A 9317-nucleotide genomic window follows, 5' to 3' on the forward strand; every position below is an offset into this window, starting at 1 on the left:
CTAATTTCCGTTTGCTTTTTTTTTTAACTGTTTAAACTCATATTTTTTTTTTGCTAAAATATTAAACATGACTTCTGAACCGAGTTTCCCAGCCTCATGCAGTTTTGCACTAGACTACTGCAATGCAATATGTGAGAACATGTACATGTATATGTAAATGTTCTCACATATTGCATTGCAGTAGTCTAGTTGTGCAAAACTGCATGAGGCTGGGAAACTAGGTTCAGAAGTCATGTTTAATATTTACAAATAGAAAATAAATACGAACTAAACAGTTAAAGCTAAAAAAAAGCAAACTGATCTAATGGTAATAGTAGATTTTTTTAAATCAGATGTGCGTGGTATAATCTACTGGCTCCAAGCGAGTCACTCGCCTTCAAGGCACGTTAAAGACAGACGGCCCATTGTCATTCTTTATGTGATGATCAGCAGCAGACAAAATGACAATGGGCCAGTCCACAGTCTGCTGGAGGTCGGGGAGGGGCTGCTGCACTCTCTAGAGTTCAAAGAGAAGTGCGAGAGGCCCCAAGTGAGAAAACGTTTAAACTCCTGGGGCCTCTCGCAGGGGAACAGCACAGCCTGCTGTAATCGTGATAATTACGGACCAAAGACCCTAGGTGGAGGGAGGTGGGTGGCTGCCTGCTCAGAACACATGGGCGTCCGTTATTGCAACGTGCGCTGCCTGAGTGACAATACCACATTGTCACTGGGCCAGCACCGGACGGCCCGGCGATCCAGGGGGGGGGCAAGCCCATGTAAACGCCATATAGCGGCAGAACCGACTTTCTTGCGACGCTGCCCAAGCAGCCCCGCACAAGTGCTTTCGATGCCCCAGCGCCACCAGGCCGGGCGGGGGCAGCCGCTTCAGCACACCCAAAAATGCAAACGCGCCCCTATTCCCCCCAGGAGAGTAGAGGGGAGGAGCGGGGGCCCTGCCAAAGCAACCAAAGGTACTACCAGGAGGGTAGAGGGCCTAAATATGTTACAATGCACATATAGGGGGATCGCCAAAAGCTTGAGCAGGCACCGGGAGAGCCGGGATACCCCGCCACAACGTCATCGCAGTGCGCATGGAAGCAGGAGGTCCCAGGCCTAAATCCCCGTGGAAGGTGTCCCGCATAAAGCTCCGCCCCCAGCGCCGCCAGAATCCTCGGTGCTCCCGCGCGCAACACGGGCCTAAAGCCCCATATGCTCCTGACCTCCTGTGCTCAATAAAAAAAGGGGGGGGACACACACCCGCTGTCCCCCCTCCCCTCTAAATCCACCACCCGGACGGCACCGGAAAGTAGGGGACTCGGTGTCGGGCACAGCTGACGGGGTGGGCAGCCCGACGGAGACGCCCCAGAGAAAACGGAGCTGCCCGACCCCCCCCCTTACCCACAGGCGGCCCGAGACAAAGCTGGCCCGCGCAACAGCCAAATGAAGAACCGGGGGGTATAGCTATGCATTACTGCTCACCGTGTAAATCGAGTCAGCAGCTCCCGAGGGGCACCCGAACGGCGTCAGTGATGAGACGCCTCCTAACCGCAACCCACGCCCAGGGACGTCTCATGTGGACCCATGGAGCTGTACCAACGGGGAACAACCTTTACAACGCAACTTTTACAATGCACTACACTTACAACGCATTTTTTACAACGCATAATCCATTACAACGCATGACATTACAACGCATGACACTACAACGCATTTTTAAAAACTACCTTTACAACGAATTCCATTACAACGCATACTACCATTACAACGCATACCATTACAACGCATAATATTACACTACACTATCCAACACTTACCCTACTGTTGCACCCCCTGGAGTTAGAATAGTAATTTTTACCCCTATACTATCCAACACTTACCCTACTGTTGCACCCCCTGGAGTTAGAATAGTAATTTTTACCCCTATACTATCCAACACTTACCCTACTGTTGCACCCCCTGGAGTTAGAATAGTAATTTTAACCCCTATACTATCCAACACTTACCCTACTGTTGCACCCCCTGGAGTTAGAATAGTAATTTTAACCCCTATACTATCCAACACTTTCCCTACTGTTGCACCCCCTGGAGTTAGAATAGTAATTTTTACCCCTATACCATCCAACACTTACCCTACTGTTGCACCCCCTGGAGTTAGAATAGTAATTTTTACCCCTATACTATCCAACACTTACCCTACTGTTGCACCCCCTGGAGTTAGAATAGTAATTTTTACCCCTATACTATCCAACACTTTCCCTACTGTTGCACCCCCTGGAGTTAGAATAGTAATTTTTACCCCTATACTATCCAACACTTACCCTACTGTTGCACCCCCTGGAGTTAGAATAGTAATTTTTACCCCTATACTATCCAACACTTACCCTACTGTTGCACCCCCTGGAGTTAGAATAGTAATTTTTACCCCTATACTATCCAACACTTACCCTACTGTTGCACCCCCTGGAGTTAGAATAGTAATTTTAACCCCTATACTATCCAACACTTTCCCTACTGTTGCACCCCCTGGAGTTAGAATAGTAATTTTTACCCCTATACTATCCAACACTTACCCTACTGTTGCACCCCCTGGAGTTAGAAATGTAATTTTTACCCCTATACTATCTAATACTTACCTTAAATGCAATTTAATATTATGCGTTGTAATGGTATGCGTTGTAAAGGTAGTATGCGTTGTAATGGAAATGCGTTGTAAAGGTAGTTTTTAAAAATGCGTTGTAGTGTCATGCGTTGTAATGGAATGCGTTGTAATGGATTGTGCATTGTAAAAAATGCGTTGTAAGTGCATGCGTTGTAACGTCATACATCCATATCAACCACCCCCCCCCCACACACTTGGCGATCCGCAGCTGCGGCGATGGCCGGGTGTAGGATCCATGCCATTTAAGAAAGTGGGGGGGCGGATACAGAGTTCACCAACTCACCGCAATGTGGTACAGCTCCAGGGAGACCCGTTTGGCGTCAGGGCGAGGGGACACAGAGGACGCCAGGCGGGCGGGGGAGGACTATATACCTCTCCATGACCCCCCCCCCCGGCCGGAAGTGACGCGCAGGGGACCCCAACAGGGGCTCAGGCCAAACACTAGGCTGCCCAGTGTGTCATCTTGTGGCACTAAAGGGGCCGCCCTCTTATGAGGGTCCCCTGCGGGGACTGTCGGTCAGCCCGCATATTCCATACAAAAGTATGCCAACGTGGTGGGTTAACTTACGGGCGATCCAAGGGCAGGCAGAGGTGCCCTGCCCACTTGAAGAGCCAAATTGCACTGTAGCCAATCCAATCGGTGGTACCAGTTATGAGGGGATCCCCCCCTTTGTATACCATGAACCACTGGCCCACCACTTTACTCACTCCCATTTAAGGGCGGAGCATTGCAAGGAGAGCCCCCGTTGCGCAGGCTTACAACCGCCCGAAGGACTAGCGGGGCGCCAAAGATTTTTCGCCAGGATCCTGCTGTAAAGACTCCTGGGGTTTGGCACAGCACCCCTCTTGTTCTTCTGGAGAGGTATCCTTCAGTCTCTCCCACCTACGGATCGCCCTGTAACTCCGCCGATGCCCAGGATGTGACCACAGTGGTTCTTGCCATGATTTCATCACGGATTGAGTACTGCATGCCCTCTATTTCGACATTAACACATTTTCCTTTAAAAATTGGCACACTGTCCAAAATTCAGTAGCTTGACTTGTTTTGGAAATTCCCAAATACAAATCTGCCTCTGGTGAACTTCTTAAGCTGCACTGGCTCCCAGTGAGGAAAATAATCAAGTGTGAGTCCCTTTGCATTGCCCTTGGAGCTCTATACAATCTGGACCTAGTTTTATCAGGTCTAAGTTTCAATAGTATTTTCTGACCAGGCGGCTTTGTTCAGCCAAACGTGACCAGGCCAGAGGGGCTGGTGGATCTTTGTCAGTGGCCACAGCTAAAGTGTGGAACTCGCTGCCCCGCCACCTATCTGGAAGGAGAACCACCTGTGCTTTAGGAAAGGCCTCAAAGCGTAGATTGTTGCCTCATCAGGGCCCAAGGTTTCTGGGTTTGGCTGTTCCTTATTTTCCCAGGTTTTGTGGTCCCAGTGGGTTTGGCGCCTTGACGCCTTTCGGTATATGAGCGCTCAATAAATGTGTTTTTATTTCTATTCCTTTCAAACACATTTAATTTGGAATACCCAGGGACTCATCCTGCTGTGATTCAACATTGGTCAAAGGCCTCTGGTTCAGGTTACATGCGAGTGCAGTCTGCTGTTCTAAATGATGCTGATGATGCCGAAGGCATTGGACTCCATGTCCAAGGGAGAAGCAAAATAAACCCTGAGTAACATCAGGCCATCTGGATCAGAGATTCCTCCCTCTGCCTGAATGGATCAAAGTCTGAAATATTCTGAGTTGTAGACACAGCATTCAGCCGTCTTCCTATATGTGGCCAGCGGAGTTGGTAACTTTTCATACTCCTTCCCCAGCTGTGGCAAATCTCAGATGGCACAGTGCTGTCATTGGCCAGCCAGTCCATGTTAGATATGTAACTAAACTACCTCTCTCATGTTCTAAGACAGACCCTGCCTCTGCTCCTTGAAAGATGCTACAAGGAGTTGATCAGGGCTTTGGTGTGGTCCAGGCTGGGTTACTGCAGCATTGTCTCTGCCGGAGCCTCAAAGAAAGAGAGCTTGAAACTCAGGAAATGCTTTTGTGTGACAATTGACATCAAAGAACTCCCAGCGTCCCCGGGGCTCGGGTGACGGAGCTCAAACTTCTAGGCGCCATCTTAAAGCCCGGGTGTGCCACAGCCCTAGACATGTTCTGCTTTTGTAAGGAAATTACAAGCCAACTAACAATATGCTCAACTCAACAAACCTCCTCAGACATAGTGCCAATATCGGCCACACTCACCAGCCCTCCCGCAGCAACATACAGGTAGCATAAATAAGCAGACAAGACAACTTTTTGGTGGAGAAAATTGCTGCAGGTTTATTAGCATACCAAATATGCCAACATGGTGGGTTATCTTACAGGCGATCCAAAGGAAAGCCGCCCCTCGCGGCCTACCACCTGATGGGCCAACTTGCATCGTGGTCTTAGCCAATCGGTGCTTAGCGGTTGTGGTGAGGGGATTCCCCTTATATCAGGAAGAGGCCCAACGTCTGGACAAGGCATTATTGGTACCTTCCATAGTCAGATTTCTGCATACAGGATGTCACAAGTTTGCTGGCAACTTTTTCTTCTTGGAGAGCGGCTGGCCCTGACTGTGTGCCTGTAGATGTTTTCCTGCACTATACAAATGTGTGGGCCCAATATATACTGGTTATAGCGAATGAGATAGCCCTGTGAACCCTATTCCGGCATCGCAGCAGGGTGAGGAATTGATCCCTATGCTGAAAAAAGGGGACAAGAGTTTGCCTGCCAATTACATGCCGATTAGTCTAATTGATTTCCTACAGAAGGTTTTTTGCCGTATGGTCTTGACTAAAATTATGCACTGGGTGGATTGCAATGATAGAAAAAGCCATCATCAGACCTAAGACCTCGACGATTGACCAGGTCTTTTGTTTTGCTATTATTTATTGGAAGACGGTCTTGATCAGGAAAAGTGACCTCTATGTCGCCTTTGTCGATCTAAAATCAGCTTTTGGTCTTGTACCACGAGGCAAGCTGTAGGTGACTCTAGGAGAAATGGGTGTCCCCTCCCATATATTATCTGTGCTGGTCATACTACATGAAAATAACTTTGGCAGGGTACGGTGGTGCTCCCAGGGAGAACTGACTGAAAAAATCCCAGTACTGAAGGGTGTCCGCCAGGGATGTATCCTGGCTCCCACATTATTTTCTTCATACGTGAATGGGCTGGTCCGTCATCGTTTAAATTTCGGGCCGATGCTCCAAGTTTGGCGAATGGTAAAGTGCCGTTGCTGTTGTTTGCGGATGACACTCTGTTAATCACAAAAACAGTGAGTGGCCTCCAGAAACTTCTGGCTAGCATCAGTGACTTTTGTGTGGAGAGGGGCTTGCATATTATTGCTAACAAGACTACATTTATGTCCTTAAGTCTCTGTAAAAAATGTAAGGGGGAACTAACCGTAGGCAGTGCGCTTTTGGAACAGGTCGACTCTTTTTCCTACCTAGGGATTAAACTTACGTCTAACTAATCCTGGTGTCAACAGATTGACGTTGCTACGCTAAAACACAAACAGAGAGCGGGAGTTATTTTGAAAGAACTGTATGCTAGTTACACTAGGCCCATTGCCCCGCCCTGAAAATCTATGAAGTTGAGGCTTTGGCGGTTGCACTGTTTGGGCCTGAGCTGTGGGGATGCAGTGACACAATGGGGTTGGCAAACTCGGAGCATAAATGTGCTAGAGAGATGTCTGCGCTCCCAGTGAGTACCCCGCTGCTGCCCTTACTTATGGATTTGGGCATTAAAAAGGTAACCCTGAAGGCTCAGCTGCATCGTCTATTATATTGGCGTAGGATTTGGGTAACCCCTGAGCTAGAGCATTATGCATGGGCACTGACTGAACTGATTAGATAGATAAATCAAACAAAGTACCATGGCTGATCTCTGTAAGGCAGCTATTGAAGGCCATCGGCCTTGGTGAGCTCGGCCTCCACCCAGTGATTGAGAAAATCCCACTAAAAGTGGCAATGAAAACAAATTATTAGGCCTATGTCTTGCAGAAAGAAGAGGAGAGAGCCATGTAATGTAATGTAATGTAATGTAAGTGCCAATTTGTATCGCGCGGCAATCGCTCCAAGGAGCATCTAGGCGCCCAGAAAGGACCACCAGATGTTAGGTAGTCCCTATGCTTACTTGACCGAGAACCCGAATTACACTAGGCTTCTGGCAGTTATATCTTGGAGATTAAAGATCCAGGTTTTTAGATGTTTACGGAAGTCTATTTCTTTATCCAGTAATCTCAACTGGGGGGGAAGAGTATTCCATGCTTTTGCTCCCAGTACCGCCAGGGATTTGCCCCCTCGAGTTTTGAGTCTAAAACTCGGGACGGTAAGCAGGTTGGCCGTTGAAGAACGCAGTGCTCTGGTTGGACAGTATCTGCTGAATTTTTTCCTCAGATAGGACGGGCCTAGGTTGTGAACAGCTCTAAAAGTAATTAACAGTACTTTAAACAAAACCCTTTTTGTAATGGGCAGCCAATGTAATGCCTTGAGGGCTTTGGTTGCAGATGATCTTTTCGGCCATTTTAGAACCAGCCTCGCTGCTGCATGTTGCACCATCTGAAGTTTGTGTGTGACAACTTTATTTGTACCAGCATAGAGGCTGTTGCAGTAATCGATGCGCGATGTTACAAGTGCAACCGTAACTGTTTTCCTTGCTTCAAGGGGCAAAAGATCAAAGAACTTTCTCAGTCCCTTTATTACCCCAAAGCACATGCCTGCCACTCTAGCTGCTTGTTGTCTAAAAGACAGGTCAGAGTCAAAATGCACCCCCAGATTACGGGCCGAGTTGGTTGTATGAGGTGGTATTTCAGCTTTTTCTGGCCACCATAATCGTGGGGTGAACTCATTTTTTGGGCCTATAGGCATGATCTCTGTTTTACCTGTGTTGCATTTCAGGTGATTTAGGCGCATCCATTCAAAGGTGGCCGTTAGGCAACCTTTGAGCTTATCCTCCCAGGCTTGGTTATCCTTATCCATTACCAGGATAAGTTGTGTGTCATCGGCATAGGCTATAGCGTCTATGCCAAATGACGATATTAGTTTTATCAGGGGTGCAGTATAAACATTAAACAGGGTCGGGCTCAGGCTCGAACCCTGCGGAACTCCCGTCAACAGCGCTTTTTCACTGGGGCAGAATTCCCCCAGGGTCACCACTTGCCTCCTGTCACTTAAAAAGTTTCTTATCCACTCAAGCACTGTCCCTGTGACACCAGATGTTATTAACCGGTCTAATAGGATGGCATGTGAGACCGTGTCGAAGGCCGCCGATAGGTCTAATAAAATCAGGATGGCCTTCTTGCCTTGGTCTAGGGCTGAGCGGATAGTTTCTGTAGTGAACAGGAGGGCCGATTCGGTGGAATGTTGGGCCCTGAAACCTGCCTGGTTGGGGTGCCATACATCACTATCTTCCAAGAAACGAGTAAGTTGTTTATTTACAATTGACTCTGTGACTTTGCACAGAGCCGGAAGTAGTGAGATGGGTCGTAGGTTCGACAATGTGGTGGGGTCAGGGAGTTGTTTTTTTTGCAGTGGTTTCACCGCTGCCAGTTTCCACTCTGGGGGGACTTTGGCTGTGGACAGTGAGGTGTTGACAATGGCATTTATTATTGGATTGGCAATGTCCACAATGAGGTGTAAAAGTCTAACTGGGCATGGATCGAAGGGGGATCCGGATTTTGTTGCCAGAATTCCTCTTTTGGTATCCTCCAGGCTAACTGGAAGGAAAGTTATCAACTGCGTGGCCCCTTGCCTCACTATATCATCCTCTGTTCTTGGCTCTAATATAGGGACATCGAAGTCCTTCGTCAGCCCCTGTACTTTTCCCTCAAAGAAATCTGCGATCTTGTCACAGAGTGCCTGCGAGGGCGGGATATCCTGCGCTAAACATTTAGGCTTATTAAAGCCGTTTACAATTTTAAATATTTCCTTTTGTTTGCTGCTGGCTGTTTCTATTGCCAACGAGAAGTACCTTTTTTTAGCCTGTTTAATTAGCGCATGATAGGCATTTTTTATCCTTTTGTATTTGCTACGTTCTAGGCTAGAGTAGTATTTCCGCCAGCTTCGTTCAGCTCTTCTAAGCTCCCCTTGTTTATCTTTGAGATCTCGATCGAACCAGGGTGCAGATGTTTTCTTTCTACCCTGCCTCGTTCTATTTTTTCCCTGCCCAACTGTACCTTTCAGATCATTCATCCATGTTCTGAAACTGATGGGATTTACAGGTACTACCAGCTGGGGTCTACAGTTCCTGGCTATAGTTATAAGTTCTGGGTGGGACAGTATCGTTTTCCATTCATCCCTTGTGACCTTGCTGTGTTCCTTTTTATAATCGTTTTCTCGGTAGGACATAAGGGGAAGCATAAAAGGAATCAGCATATGGTCAGTCCAAATTTGGGGTCTAAGGGGGTTAGTTGTCAAAGTGTCTAGGTTAGTGGCAATGCAGTCTATTGTATGCCCTGCCTCATGGGTGGCTAGGGTGTCTCGAATAGTGAGGCCCAAAACCTCCATGGTTTCCCGATAGGAGGCAGCAGGTGCATCGGTTGTGGACTCTAGGTGGATGTTTATGTCACCCATCAGAGTGAAATTAGAATATCTAAGTATCAATGGGCTGAGCACCTCTCCGATGTTACCCAGGAAGCCAGCACAGGGTCCTGGTGGGCGAT

The sequence above is a fragment of the Triturus cristatus genome, chromosome 4_1 (genome assembly GCF_964204655.1).
Source record: "Triturus cristatus chromosome 4_1, aTriCri1.1, whole genome shotgun sequence".
NCBI lineage: Eukaryota > Metazoa > Chordata > Amphibia > Caudata > Salamandridae > Triturus > Triturus cristatus.